We start from the raw sequence: 14,884 nt of genomic DNA, 5'->3' as shown, positions 1-14,884 counted from the left end.
TTTCCTCCTGGGGAACCACTGTTGCCTATCTCCAGGTGAGAAAACCAAAGAAGCGATCACAGTATAGGAAATACATCAAAACAAAGAAACACTGTGATGAAATTGACAGTAACATTTAATTCTTATGAACATCAATAAAAACTTTTGAAATATAGCTCAGGAAATTCTAACATTCAAGAAAAAGTCCACCATCTTCTGAGCACCCGGTTTTATACTCATTTCAACAATCTTCCTCAGGAGTAGTCCTGTTATGTTAGAAGGAGTCAGCCTCTTGATACAGTTTAGCTACTTCTTTTGCTTCCTTCAAATAGTAGCAGCATTAACTTGTTTTTTACTTTCTTCAAATTATTGCTGCTTAACTTCTTTTTCAAATTATCCTAAAACAAACATGATTATTTAGAATAGAAAGAAACATGAAGCTGAATGGAAAATAGTTCTGTTCTAATTTATAAATTTTTGAAAATTATTACTTTTTAACTTCAACAAATCGCTGCTGAGTGCCCAAGGCCAGGACACCTGCCCAGAGTCTCTTTCTAGAGCTTGTTGTAATTATTTCCACAGCGGGCCTTATTCCTAGTGCTAATATAAGCTTGCTAGGTAATGGCAAACCCACTGCAGGCTTTTAGTGGAGACATCTTGAGCCCTTGCAGGAGCTGTAGAATTGTCATCTTGTTTTCTTGAAAAAAGCAGTTTTCTTGAAAAAAACTAAATGCAGTAATAATCTTAACTATTAAAAGCAATATGCACCTTAAACTGGTTAGATCATCACCTTAAACTGGTTAGATCATCGTAGTTGTAATTATTTCCACCATGAGCCTGCTTTGTTAGATGGATGGCTAGGTGTAATTGCTACAGCTATTTTAGTTTCAGAGCAGCACAGGAAGCTCCATCCTAGTAAAGAGTTAAACATCTACCTGTTGAACAGAGGTCTGATAACATATTGCAGTGATGGCGAACCTTTTAGAGACCGAGTGCCCAAACTGCGACCCAAAACCCACTTATTTATCGCAAAGTGCCAACACGGCCATTTAACCTGAATACTGAGGTTTTACTTTAGAAAAACCCACTCATACGTTAACTTAAGACGATCCAAACAAAGTAAGGAAAGCAATCCCAAATGCTTTCATTGACTTAAAATTATTTGGCAGAGGATTTGACACTTTAATGATGGTCTGGGCCTGGCTGGGGGATGGCACGCGTGCCCACAGAGAGGGCTCTGAGTGCCACCTCTGGCACCCGTGCCATAGGTTCGCCACCACTGACATATTGCATGGAGCAGGGGTTGGGGAGGGGTATCCTTCGTGACTGCTGTCTTCAAGATGTAGAGAATACTTAAGATTGCTGTAAGCTAAATGGATGAAAGGCAGAATGTACATCTTTTACATAAAAAGTGCAGAGGAGGGCAACAAAGATGATTAGGGGGTTGGCGCACCTTCCCTAATGAGGGAAGTCTGAAGAGTCTGGGACTTCTCAGTTTAGAAAAGAGATGACTAAGGGGGGACATGACAGAGGTTTATAAAATCAGGGCTATTTTTGGGCAGGAATACACAGTAATGGAGTTCCGGCTGACTTCAGAGTTGGCCATGCCCACTACAGCCAAAACCTCTGCGAGCCTGGCTACAGAGGGAAGGCCTGGAGAGTGACCCCCCCCCCGCGACTCCGAGGCGGGTGGGCCAGGGGGGCCCTGGAAGGATCAGGGAGGCATTTAAATGCCTCCCCATGCCTTCCCCGGCCTGTCCAAGGGCCAGCTTGTCCAGGCTCCCCACAGCTGCAGGATGCCCAGGCAAGCCAAGGGAAGGCATGGGGTGTGGCCTCATATGCTAATGAGCTGTGATGTCAGGGGTGTGATCTATTATGCTAATGAGTTCCTGCTGGGCTTTTTCTACAAAAGAAGCCCTGTATAAAATTATGCACGGGGGGCATCTAATGAACTAATGGGGGCCGAACTCATGATCTAATGGGGGCATCTAATGAACTGATGGGCAGTACATTCAGGACGGGCAAAAGGAAATACTTCTTTATACAGAGAGTGATTAAAATGTGGAATCTGCTGCCAGAGGATGCAGTGACAGCTACAGGAATAGTCAGCTTTAAAAGAGGATTAGTCTATCAATGGCTAATAGCCATGGTGACCGACGTGAACCTCCACACTCTCAGGCAGAACTGGTTGGCCACTGTGTGAGACAGAATGTTGGAGTTGATGGACCATTTGGCTGATCTTACGTTTTTAGGTGCTGAGGTATGGGAAGCTTTGTTTCTTACAGTGCTAGCATTCAAGTTGTGGAAGACCACCACACATGTCCCTGAAGACTTCTCAATGAGTGTGAGCGGTCTTTTGCTCATAGACTAGCTCACAGGGTGAGGTTTGTTTAATCTCCAGTAAACTTGGCTGTTTCTTATTGTGAAAGGTGACGTGCTGTGCCTTGGGTTAATGTCAGGGAAGCTGGATCAGGGGTTGTGGACAGGCTTGTCCTAAGGAAGGTATCCTCTAGTAGAAATGAAATCAACGTAATACCTTTTATTAGTGCTAACCAGATTGACACAAAACAATGCGCAAGCTTTGAAGCTCACTAGAAGTCTGTGTTTGACTGGATGTTACAAAATGTCTACCAGGACAGAAGGGTGGAAAGGAGATTCCTTGGGCCATGGTGTTAAAAGTTTGGGGGATCATGGAATCACTTCTGATAATCCGGAAGGATCCTGAAAATGTATGAGTACCCAGTCATATGGAGCTGCGGTGGCTCAAGTGGTTAAGACGCTGAACTGCAGGCTGTGGAAGGTCAGTAGTTCAGCAGTTCGAGACCCAGGTGCCACATGGTGGAGTGAGCTCCCATCTCTAGTTCCAGCTCCTGCCAACCTAGCAGTTCAAAAGAAATAAATTGCAAGTAGATAAATAGGTACCACTTCGGTGGGAAGGTAACAGCGTTCCGTGCGCCTTGCTGTTTAGTCATGCCGGCCACATTACCACGGAAACATTTTCCGACAGCGCTGGCTCTTCGGCTTTGAAACGGAGATGAGCACTGCAACCCTAGAGTCGGATTCGACTGGCTTTTGAGCAAGGGAACCTTTACCTTTACGCAGTCATTAAGGCGTATTCTGGGAGTGGTGCCTGTGGTTTCCTGACTGTCTGCAACTGATCCCATTGTGGTGAAATGAAAATTTTTAAATACTGATAGTGTGGAGCAAATATCAGAAAGCATCACAAGTAGGATTCTGTTATCTCCCTTTTTCGTCAGCTCAGGATTTGTGTACAGGATACTCCTCCTCCCTGCCATGTACCTACAGGGCACTGTTCCTAAATTGTTGTGCATCCTTTTTGGCAATGCATTTTGTGGAATGGTGTTGCCTCCATGAAGGAATAATGTTTTTTTTTTTCTTTTTGCAGGGTAATCACTTTGATCAATATGAAGAAGGCCACTTGGAGATTGAGCAGGCATCCTTAGACAAGCCTATAGAATCGGTAAGAATTCATTTGTCGCTCTCAGCCCACCCACCCCTACCCACCAGGTAGCTCTCAGTTGAGTGACTGCAGCTTTGCATGCCAAGTTTAGACCTTACTGTAGACAAACCAGATGAGGAGTGTTTTCTGTTATATTTGCATGTCTTGTGTTTAAAGGTGATGTGAGAAAGGTCACTAATCTATATAATCCAAGAAGTGATTTTTGAAAAAGAGAAATCTAAACTCTTAATATAGCAGACAATTATTGCTAAATATTGAGTACTCACGGCCCTAGTGGGAGCTAAAGAGGGAGATAGAATTTGATCCTTCTTAGTTTAAATGTTCCTTACCGTGGGGAAGGCAAATTCAGGACAAAGACGCAACGCAGCGTTGGGGGGGGGGAATCACTCTAAGTAGGTTGGAATAGTAAGATCTGTGGTGGTGATGGCGAGATATAGAAACTTTGGTCGGTACCTCTTCTGCCTGAATCTCTTGACCAGAGGCTGGAAGCAGGAAAGGAAAGCGATGCTTTTTGGCTCTCTTTTCCTTTTAAGAGTCTTAGGGCTCCCTGCCACATTGGTGAGGGGATGGCAGGCATGCAGCAGTTGTTGTTTTGCTGCCTAAGCTTCTCCTCGAGATTCAGCCTTGAAATTTGGCAAGAATCTCATTGGAGCGGCCGTTTAAAAAGGAATGGGATGGATGCACACCAAGTGTAACGAATAAGGCTGTGGAAATGAAAAACAGGCAGCATTTTCAGGGCTGAATTAATGGATGTGCCCTGGCCCTGAACCCACCCCTCTGTCCCGCTCCATCCTCTGAATCATGTGCTACACTCCTTTCTCGAGGGACTGCGGAGGCCCATATGCTTCTGTTCTTATAAAAATAGCCTCGGGACAGAATCATGCTTCTTCACCCCACCGCACCCCCCTTTGTTATTGCCCTTACTATTTTGCAGCTGTAGTTGTGGCATGAGCTGTACTGCAAACAGGCATGGCAGCTGACACCGCACTGCTGGCCACCGCGGAGCAGCAGGTGCATAGGAGGAGGGCAGGCGGGTTGTATAGTGGGTTAGAAAGTAAGCAAGACTCTTCCTGTAACTTGAGCACTGCTGACCTAATCCTACTCTTCAGAGTCTGCTCACAGTCTTCTCACCTTCTTTTGTGCTTGATAGCAGTGTTGTATGTAACTTGGAATGCCTATGTAACTTGGAGTCCACATAGAAAAGCAACACATCTGGGTTCTAGAATTCTTAAGCCCCCTGGGAACTGTGGATGTCTGAAAGTGATATGCTTCCTCCCCATTGTCCATGGTGGCAAACTAGATTATCTAAAAGCTTCTCCTTGCAGATCTGAAGCAAAAGGATGTAGCTCTTAGACATTTTGGGGGCCCATCACCAGTAGTGACATGAGCTGGCTTTCTAATCCTTTTGCCACCCAAGACTCAGCTCTTGCTCTTGTATCCCATGTTAGGGAAAGGCCTGCTGTGTCCTTATTTAGTTTGTTCTCCGACCAAGGTCACTCTTGAGTCATCAACCCACACAGTTCTGGTTCTGCTCTGGAGAGATCTTGGCTGTGCCATTAATCCAGCCCTGTTAATGCTTTACCTGAAGACTTCTGAAAATAAACTGTTTTGAATCCCACTGTGCTTATGAATGCTTTTTAAACCTGTAGCATTAGGACAGTTTGTGTGTGTGTACATATATATGCACTTTCCTGTGTTTCTACACAGGTTGGTGTTTTGTGTATGTATTTGTGTGCACGTTGAGATGTTCACAGAAATTTACACAACTTGGGGTGTTCGACGTTTTTTCTTCCACAGCAGTTGGCCCATATTAGCTAAGCAGCCATGACCTGGTTTGTATTTGCACGGTCTGCATTTTTAATTTCTTTTCTAGGGTTTCCTCTCTCCTTCTCCTTCCTCCTGCTGTCCTCCCCATTTCTTATTTCTGTTATTCTGGTCCCGTGATCACTGCATTTTAGTATCTGTCAATGTGCTGGCATGAAGCTATAGGCATGGCAGTCATTGATGATGCATGAAATAATGCTGCAGAGGGGAACGGTGGGTGGTGGTTATGAAGCTGCATTTGATTCTGTAGGACTATTCAGCCTTTTTTTTTGCCAAAAATATATATCTGAATAGAAATACCAAGCCAGTTCCCTTCTGTACAAATGTCACATGGAATTGTTAGAATTGGAGCACTACTGCATGCTATACTGGAGATGTTAATACAGTAACTCCATGATTCACATCCTACATGCTCATGGTGTATCCATTACTTCCTGGTGACAGAAGGGGCTCTGTGAATGCTTAAAGCTCTGTCCCCTTCTGTAGCCAACACATGCCCATTTGCCCTTGCAGGGTGTCTTGTTGCATTGCAGTCAGTGTGCACAGCAACTGTGGAAAAATCCCAGCTGCTTCAACGTTTGATTTTGTTTAATGTTTTTGTTCCTGGTCTTCATAATAGACCAGATATCTCAGTTCTATTAATGGTATGCCTATGAGCAGAGACTTGAAAATCATGATGTAGTCCTTTTGGTGTGCAATGTGTTCTAGCCTTGCTGATGTTTGAACAGCAACCTAGATTTTTTAAATTCTTAAAATACTTGCGATAGTTTCTCATTTTTGGGACTGTGTGTTTAACTGATCAAGGCTGTTCAGAAAGCCCATGGCGTCTGAATTCAGTTCTAGCCTAACTTCAACTTTGGGACTATACTAGATTGTTCTCTGCCCATCACCAGTTAGTCAGATTGCACCTTTAAGTCTTACTTCAACTGTTTCTGGGAGTGAAACGCTGATGTCACATAGCATGATAACAGAACTCTATTGGGGAAGGGAGGGGGGGCGAGTCCACCATGGGGTAAGTGTAGAACTGCTTTGTCTATCTCAGGAACAATTGTAAACATTTGTGAGAGGCGTTAAGATTTTTTTTTACATTGCAAAGGGAAGAGATAAAATACGCAATCAATTTAGGCAGCAGTCTTCCAATCTTTCGTAAATGGCTATGCCTACGTACTTCCTGGGGGCTCAGATTTCTATATGGTACATTGAACACACAGGCTTTCTTCAGTTTAAAAGTGGTTAGTTTAGTAAAGTGGGAAGTCATAGAGCCAAACTAGACATTACAGTGGCCTCCAAAGCCATTTTAGAAAAAAATTGGACCATTTAAAAAAGCTACAATAGAAGAAGAAGAAGAGGAGATTGGATTTATACCCCTCCCTTCACTACCTGAAAAAGTCTCAGAGCGGCTTACAAACTCCTTTCCCTTCCCCTCCCCTCCCCACAACAGACACCCTGTGAGGTAGGTGGGGCTGAGAGAGCTCTGACAGAAACTGATCTTTTTCAAGAACAGCTGTGCCAGAACTATGGCTTGCCCAAGGTCATCCAGCAGATGCAAGTGGAGGAGTGGGGAATCAAGCCCGGTTCTCCCAGATAAGAGTCCACACACTTAACCACTACACCACACTGGCTCATGGTGGGCCATGGTGTAGTGGGACCAGGTGAATTTGTCACCTCCGTACACACCTTTTTTTCAAGTGCCAAAACAGCCTAGTCTCACTGTGGACCTGATATCTCATGGCATTTTAAAATGCCCATATTCTTCTCTAAAATAGCTTTGATGGGCACAGGTTAAACCCATGACCACCATAATGGGTAGTTTGACCATTATCCTCTCAAAATATTGATTAGCCAGGTGTGTTTGTCAGTTGATTGTCATCTACTCTGAACATTGGATTGTGGAGAGTTTAGTCTTCCAGCTTGACAAAAACAGTTGCAAGCAATAAATCTGGAGAAATTAAACATTTTCAAAGGCTTAGTGTTATAAAAGGCTCTAATTGTAGTTGCAGTTGCAGTTATAGTTTGCCCACATATTCTTAAATCAAAGAACATGATGCTTCAAGCGTTCCTGCTCATGTTCAGGGAAGCAGTTAAGGACAGAATGTTGCTTTTTACTGTTAAATGTTGAAAATGGATATTTTTTTTCTTTCCAGCAGCAAATAAAACCCAATTTTCAGCTGGAAATGTAAAATGGATTTCTCATAAGGGCTTAACGGTAGTAAGTAAAGGCTACTAAAATGTAACTGGATTTAAGTTTCTAAAAAGCTGTTGAGGTCTCGTGGGGCTCTGAAAACTATAAAAATGGCCAAGGGGAAGTACGGATCCTCCTGGAAACCTCTCTGGGGAATGGCTTTGCTTGGGAAACACAGCTGAATCCATGCATGGCTCTGCAGCATTATCTGTTGAGGGGATGCTGACTTGTATTGCTACAACATGGAACTTGGTGATGGCAAGAAAATGTTGGTTTGGGAGTCTACAGATCATTACACTGGCTGAGGATATAGTGGCCACTTGGGAGACATTCTAGTGCTGTCGGGGCTTGTTGGTTTGCTGACAGCTTGTAGCAAACCCTTCTTGTTTCTGGCAGAAAGGCCTTCCCTTGTTTTGGGCACTATTACATCGTATATTATTGGGATATGCAGTTTTGTGCCTCAAAAACAAAACAAAACAAGGGCTATTCTTCAGTGGTTGGGACCAGTGTTCCCTCTAAGCTGAGTTAGTGTGAGCTAGCTCACAGTTTTTTAGCCTCCGGTTCACCCATTTTTGTCTTCGCTCAGGAGGGAGGGCTCGAAAGCAAGCTAATTTATGCAGCAGCCAAATCACTAGCTCACAACTTCAATGCTGGTAGCTCACAAAGTAGACTTTTTGCTCACAAGACTCCACAGCGTAGAGGGAACATTGGTTGGGACAGACTTCTCAAGAGTCACCTAAAAGAGAATGGAGGAAGCCATTCATTAAAATTATTATAATAATACTTTGTATCTGTATAACACTGTTTATAAAACTTCACAGACTATTGCAGTAACTTTTACGACATCCCTGTAAGATAGATGTGTGACCCTGACAGTGAATGCTTTTTGTCTAAGGCCATGTCGTGAGTTTGTGGCTGAGATGAGACTTGAACCAATGACGTCTTGGATCTTGGCTCATTCCACACCAGCAGTACCTTTAATCAAAAGATCCTCCTTTCAACAGTTATTTCACTGCTTTGGGATGGGTTTGTTAGGACATTGAAGTTTCTGGGAACTTGGCTTCAGATGTTTTGGATAGCCTTGAGCACGTCACTTGCATCCTCTGGATAAAGTGGTAGTCACTGTGACCAGAATTTTGAGGGTTTGTCGGGTAGAAACAGTAAAGATCTCAGCATGTTTAAAATGCTTGCAAGAACCAATGATCACAAACTTGGAAAATATCCATCGGGGGTGGAGAGGGGAGAGCAGGGTGTAGGATATATCAGTCAAGGTATGAGACAGGAATTAAAATACTGGTGGTCTATCACAGAGAACATGGCCATAGAGCCCCCTTTTTGCTCAATGCATACTTAGAAGCTATTTTGGGCCATTGAGCATCACTGGCCTCTTCTGGTTTACTGTTGTAAAGAGGCTCTTTGCTCACCTGACAGACTCTCCGCTAGTCTGTTTCAGTCAGAGCGAGGCAGTAGATCATAGACTGAATCATGCTCGGTGATCCTCAGAACCAGTCCAGGCAGGGGGAAAGGTGTGTGGTAGGACCCACATATTCCAATGACCAGGTCTTCCTCTTAGAGATGGACACACCCGATGTCATTGGCTGACACCAGTTTTTGTTCCAATTATAACAGTCTCTTGAACTGTTCTCCTAATAGATTGAGCTATAAATTACAAGAGCAGTTTCTATCACCCCCTTTCAGAAAATGTGACAGTTAATCCCCACCGGCTCCCTTCCTTTTTTTGTCCTCTTTACTTTGTTTCCTGCTGTTGTCTGGCTATGAATTGCCTATCTTTATTTGCTGTCCTGCCAGCAGACTGCAGGCGTTATGCCATGGCCCACCAGTAAAAACTTGGTTCAGGCCGGTAGCTGTGTTGGACTGAAGCCGCAGAACAAAGTTTAAGTCCAGTGGCACCGTTAGCACTTCAAAGCTTATATCCAGAATTAAACTTTGTTGGTCTTAAAGATGCCACTGAACTCAGTAAAAGCTTGTTAGGATTCTCGGGTCTTATCTAAAACTCTGACTCGGCCTCAAACCAACTCATAGTTTTCTACACTTAACAGCAGTTTAGGTCTGGCGGCACATGCCGGGGAAAGTAGTAGAATAAACGAATAAAAATGGCATCTCTATTTCCCACAAAGGTTAAAACAGGCTGAAACCTTCTGTGGCTGGAAAGGTTAAAGCAGGCTGTCCCCCCCACCCCATCAAAGATTTGCTTTGAGCATCGTAGGCAAGTGAACGCCGGTCAGAATTTGTTCGGCCCAACCCTGCGTGGCATTGGGAGCAAAGGAGTCCGTAATAGCTGATGAGGCTTGGGTTTTGGCACATTGCATATCTGTACGGATCTGTGGACTCCCCTGGTCACAAAGCATGTAACTTGACACTGCTGCAAATTTGACATTTAGCAGCCACCTGTATGTGGTTGAGCACTATAAATACTGTGCTATGTAGAGACACAGAATGGTGTAGCACTACTCTTGGGCTTTTCTCTCTTGCCTTCATTGTGTCATCCACACTAAGCTCTAAGTTTCTGGGAAATCTTTTTTATTTATATATATATTTTTGGTCTCTTGTTTCGCATGGTCTCACCCTCTGTAGCACTTCGTCTTTCTGCTTTTGGTTTCCCTGATGCACAGTCAACATCCCTTATGGAGCCACTCAAGAGATTATGATATTGTCTGCTGATCCTGATTTGGATCGGATTGACCGGGATTGCATTCACATGCCTTCCTCCTCCTGCTGTTCTCCCACCTTAGGTACCTAAATGAAAGAAGCGAACTGCCCACCAGAAACTGACATAGTTACAGCCTTTTGTGTAAAAACCGCAGTAGCTTTGTCTCCTCTTCTTCTGTGAAGCCTTGCTGGGTGATCTTTATGGATTAGCCCCCGATTTTATCTCTTGAATCCACTGGCATAGTTATCCTAGTGTAATTGGCGTAACACAGTCCAGCAGCTTCTCCTTGTCTGACCTCCCAAGAGGAAGATGATTCCCCATAAATGTTAAGAGGAAGTTGCTCTCCAAAAACCTTTGGAGGGGAAGTAGGTGGAGAAGGATAGCAGGTGGGGAAGAGAGTGCCCGTTTTTCTGCTTCAGTGCCCCATCTCTTGTGCGTGTGAGATGCTTCCTGGAAGAGAGATCCACCATGGAAATGGGAGGCTGATGTTTGGGAGCTGATGCTTCACCTTATTATGTTGAAGCACACACAGCCTCTTGAGTGGCTTGGTAAGCGTGGTGCTAATGTGTATAATCCTCATTGTTTTTTTTCTCTCCCCTTGCCTCCCTCTAACATTAGTTCCCCACCCCACTCGGTGTCAGTCACAGCACTTTTACAACTCCCAGCTGGTCTTGCATTTATTTTATGCTTTCTCTTCTTTAATAAATACATTACTTGCGAGTAGTGAATTGAAAACACGGCAAACGAATTAAAAAACAAAAACAAATTACCATTAGTTGGTTGGACAGTTTCTTACTTTGTGTTACATTTAACTGTTCTTTTGACAGCCCAGTTTTTAAAGCCAGGTTCGTATGGAAATGCTTTCACTCCACCTGCACCGCTTTTGGAAATAGCATAATGGCTTCATTTGTCTGTTTTTTTTTTTTTTAGTGCATTTATAACACAACGGAGTTAGCACAATGTCTCATCCGAGTGGTAGCTGTCCTTTCGCGGGGAGGGGGGGGAAATAAATGCAGCTGTTTTCAGTCAGCATTTTTTGTTGACAATACTCAACTGCTTAGTCAAAGGCCGCTGCATTTCGTAACATTAAAATCTGTGACCAGTTAAAAACAAAAAACCTCCATGATTACAATCTGAATAATAGCAAGTCTTATCATAATTACTCCCTACAGTATATACACGCCATTCCCACACTTGCATATGGAGCTGCATTGGCCCACATTTACCTGCTTTGGCAATAGTTTTTCAAGGTCTCAGAGGTTGTTCCCCACCCTGCTACCTGATACTCTTTTTGCTGGAGGTGCATTTGGTCCGTTACTAAGTTTTGGCCCATATTTCAGTAAATCCTGAAATTTAAGGTCAAATTGTCTTGACAATTGTAAACAGTGACACTTCCATAAAATAGGTTTTATTTCCTAAAATTAGTTGATGACATTAATGTTCTCAACCCTGTCTGCCTCCGTCAAACAACTAACACTTTGGGAGTTAGTTGTTGGATGCAAAGTGGGTTCTCTTCCTTTCAGGATAAAATCTGACTCTTTGTTTGATCGAAGAACTGGAATAAAACAACCTAAAAGGAGGGTTTTGTGCATTTGCCAAAATGGTTGAGGACACTAAAGAAATAGCTGGTGGCACTGAAACATATCAAACATTTTTGAATCCACTTTTGCTCCCAGGAAAGCTAGTTTAAAATGAAAGAAGCTTATTTATATATAAAACTAATTTTATATCTAAAACTAATTGTAATTTTTTAATCTGCCTTCAGATTCCAACCAGTCAGCAGTTCCACTTAGATAACAAAAATATACAGCGCTACATTAATGCCCTATCATCAGAAAGAAGAGAGGAACAAATACCTTCACAATAGTTTTATGATAGCATTATCCTTCCCTTTCAGTATAAATTATTTTAAAATTATATTTAAGAAAGCTTCACTTCCTGTCTCTTTCTACCCAACAAAATTACTTTTTGTGATTTTAATAAAACAGAACTTAATCAAAATGTCAACACTTTTAGGTATTGATCTTGGGTTTACTCTGTCACTTGGCATACAGGTTATATTCTGTAACCTAAATAAAGTTAAGCCAGTGACACTATCTGTAGGTTTTATTTGACTCAACAAGCTAGATGAGTGGATGTAGTTTGATTCAGCCTCACTATGGATGGCACCAGGTTTTTAAAAATATGTGTGTATTGTCTTTTGAGACTCGTACTGTGGCCAAATAGTGTAGTAGATACTCCAAACCTGTAGCAAGAGCCCGTGGTCTGCATAAACTAGAATTGAATGAGATACTGTAAAAGAAGCCCTCCCCTAGCAACACCTTTTCTTTATTTGTAGTTGGCATCTCTGCCTGTCCCTCATATCTTCTAGCAGCTTGACCAGTGTTTAAGATGAATGTAGTATTTAATGAGACTGATGCACTGAAGTGTAATTTGCCATACTGCAGTTTTATTGCAACTTGGGCCTCCTGCTTGGCACTTCTGGAAACTGTTCCTCATGACAGAGGTTTAAAAATTGATCTGCAAATTAACTCACTGGTTGAATATTTCTTCTTTTGCTCTTTTGGTTAAGAACTGTAAATTATATGAGACTGAATCTGAGCTGGTGCTAGATTCCAAAATGTATGAGATATGATATTGATCCCCCCCCCCTTTTTTTTCTGGCCAAAGAGACAAATTTCCACAGCTGTTACCATCTTTCTTTAGATAACTCTGCAGAGGTATCCATAACCAGATTCAGTTCTTAAGTCTATGACAGAGGGTGAAGTAATAACTTGCTTCAATATACACATGTCCCAAGATCTTTTGCTTGCTGAAATAATGGGAATATGATGGGGAGACACACTTGAGGTGATTGGTGTTTAGCCCCTCCAGTGCCCCCGGATTCTTAGCTCCAAATGCCCCTCTTTCCTCCCCCAAGCCATTTTTCTTCCCCTTACGCCATTCCCCCACCACCACCTTAGTAATGATACAGGTTTTCTGGAAAAATACGGATTGAAAGGTACCCTAAATAAAGTATGACCAGATCTTAGCATATTTATTTTGACTTACGTTTAGTAAACTATCATTTCAAAGTACCCATGTTAATTAATGCCCCAATAGCATGAAATACTTGAGCTAAATAATTTGTATCGAGCTTGGTTTAAATGTTATATTCAAACCACAGCACAGCTTTATGTGGAAATTATTTTATTGGATCAATACATGTAAGATTTGAAGACAATATTGCATGTATTTCCCTTACAGTGTTTAACTTTAAGGGGGGGAAAACAAACCCACTGAAAACTGCTGGTATGCTAACAGTGCAAGCCTATGTAGAGTTATTCCAGTGTAAGCCCATTGAAATCAATGGAATAAACTGGAGTAACTCTGAATAGGATTGCACTGTAATTTTAGCACATCCAAAGAACTGTGCATACTATGCCATGCACGTTTGTGCCTACGCATCTTTGAATAGCATTTAACTCTTCCATGAACGTCACTGGGGCAACTTGGTGTATTTATTTAAAACATGTATTAGTCGCCTTTCTACCTTACAGAGCTCAAGGTGGCTTACAATATAGATAAAAATACATAAAATAGAATACAAAAATACATTTTTAAAAAAACAAAATTTCAGATCACAATTTAGACCCACTTAGTTAATTCACCAAATGCAGTCCTAAATAAAACCATCCCTTGCCTCCTAAAGATCAAAAGTGAGGGGCCCCAGGCAGACCTCCCTGGCAGGGTCATTCCATAATCATTCCATAACCATTAAATAAGCATATGGAGCAGAGGTCCATCAGTGGCTGTTAGCCACAAGGTATAGATAGGGGCTCTGGGGCAAGTGATGCTCTGTCATCTTGGTGCTGGGGGGGGTCAACTGTGGGAGGGCTTCTAATGTCCTGGCCCCACTGGTGGACCTCCTGATGGCCCCTGGTATTTCTGGCCACTGTGTGACACAGAGTGTTGGACTGGATGGGCCATTGGCCTGATCCAACATTGGCTTCTCTTATGTTCTTATGTTCTTATGTTAACCACCAAAAAGTGATCTTTGATTGGTGGGACAGTCAGGAGGGCCTCTCCCTGTGATCTTAATTCCCAGGCAGGAACACATGGGAGAAGATGATCCTTTAGACACCCTGGTCCCAAGCCACATAGGGCTTTAAAGATAAGAAACAACAGCTTGAATCAGGCTCAGAAACGGATCAGTAGGCAGTATAATTGCTATAGCATTCGGGTCCCGTGCTACTGAAAATTGGCCCCTACCAGCAGTCTATCTACAGCTTTCTGTACTAGTTGCAGCTTCCCAACACTCTTCAAGGGTAGGCCCAAGTACAGCACGTTGCAGTAGTCCAGTCTAGGTGTAACTAACCAGGAACGGACATAACTGATGCATCAGCTGAAGCCAGGAAAAAGCTCCTATCTTGTCAGGTTTGAGTTTCATCTTGCTTCCCCTCATCCAGCCCACTGACTCCAAACTCCAGCTCAGAACATCAGCAGCATTCTTGGAATTAGGTGGATAAGGAAGGTAGAGCTGGATATCATCCACATGACAGTGACACCACAGCCCAAACCTCCTGATGACCTCTCCTAGCGACTCCACATAGGTATTAAATAGCATGGAGGATAAGATTGAACCCTATGAAACCCCACAGGTCAATGGCCATGGGACAGAGAGGATCCCCCAGCACCACCTTAAGAGACTGATCCTCCAGATAGGACTCAAACCACCGTAACATGGTGCCCACCCCCCAGTGCCAAA

At 43.0% G+C, this 14,884-nt stretch overlaps 1 protein-coding gene across 1 annotated transcript in view; it reads left to right on the top strand.

Moving 5' to 3' along the window:
• The first annotated feature begins 3,402 nt into the window (after positions 1–3,402).
• The window catches only part of GPATCH8 (G-patch domain containing 8), a 73,077-nt gene continuing 61,595 nt past the window's right edge, over positions 3,403–14,884 (top strand). Inside the window, 1 exon segment of the mRNA XM_015422796.1 lies at positions 3,403–3,460. The gene's annotated coding sequence lies outside the window, so the exon portion shown is untranslated.

This window comes from Gekko japonicus, unplaced genomic scaffold, assembly GCF_001447785.1.
Source record: "Gekko japonicus isolate JY-2015 unplaced genomic scaffold, Gekko_japonicus_V1.1 scaffold3825, whole genome shotgun sequence".
In the NCBI taxonomy this organism is placed as follows: Eukaryota; Metazoa; Chordata; class Lepidosauria; order Squamata; family Gekkonidae; genus Gekko; species Gekko japonicus.
This window is presented reverse-complemented; position numbering and strand designations above follow the sequence as displayed.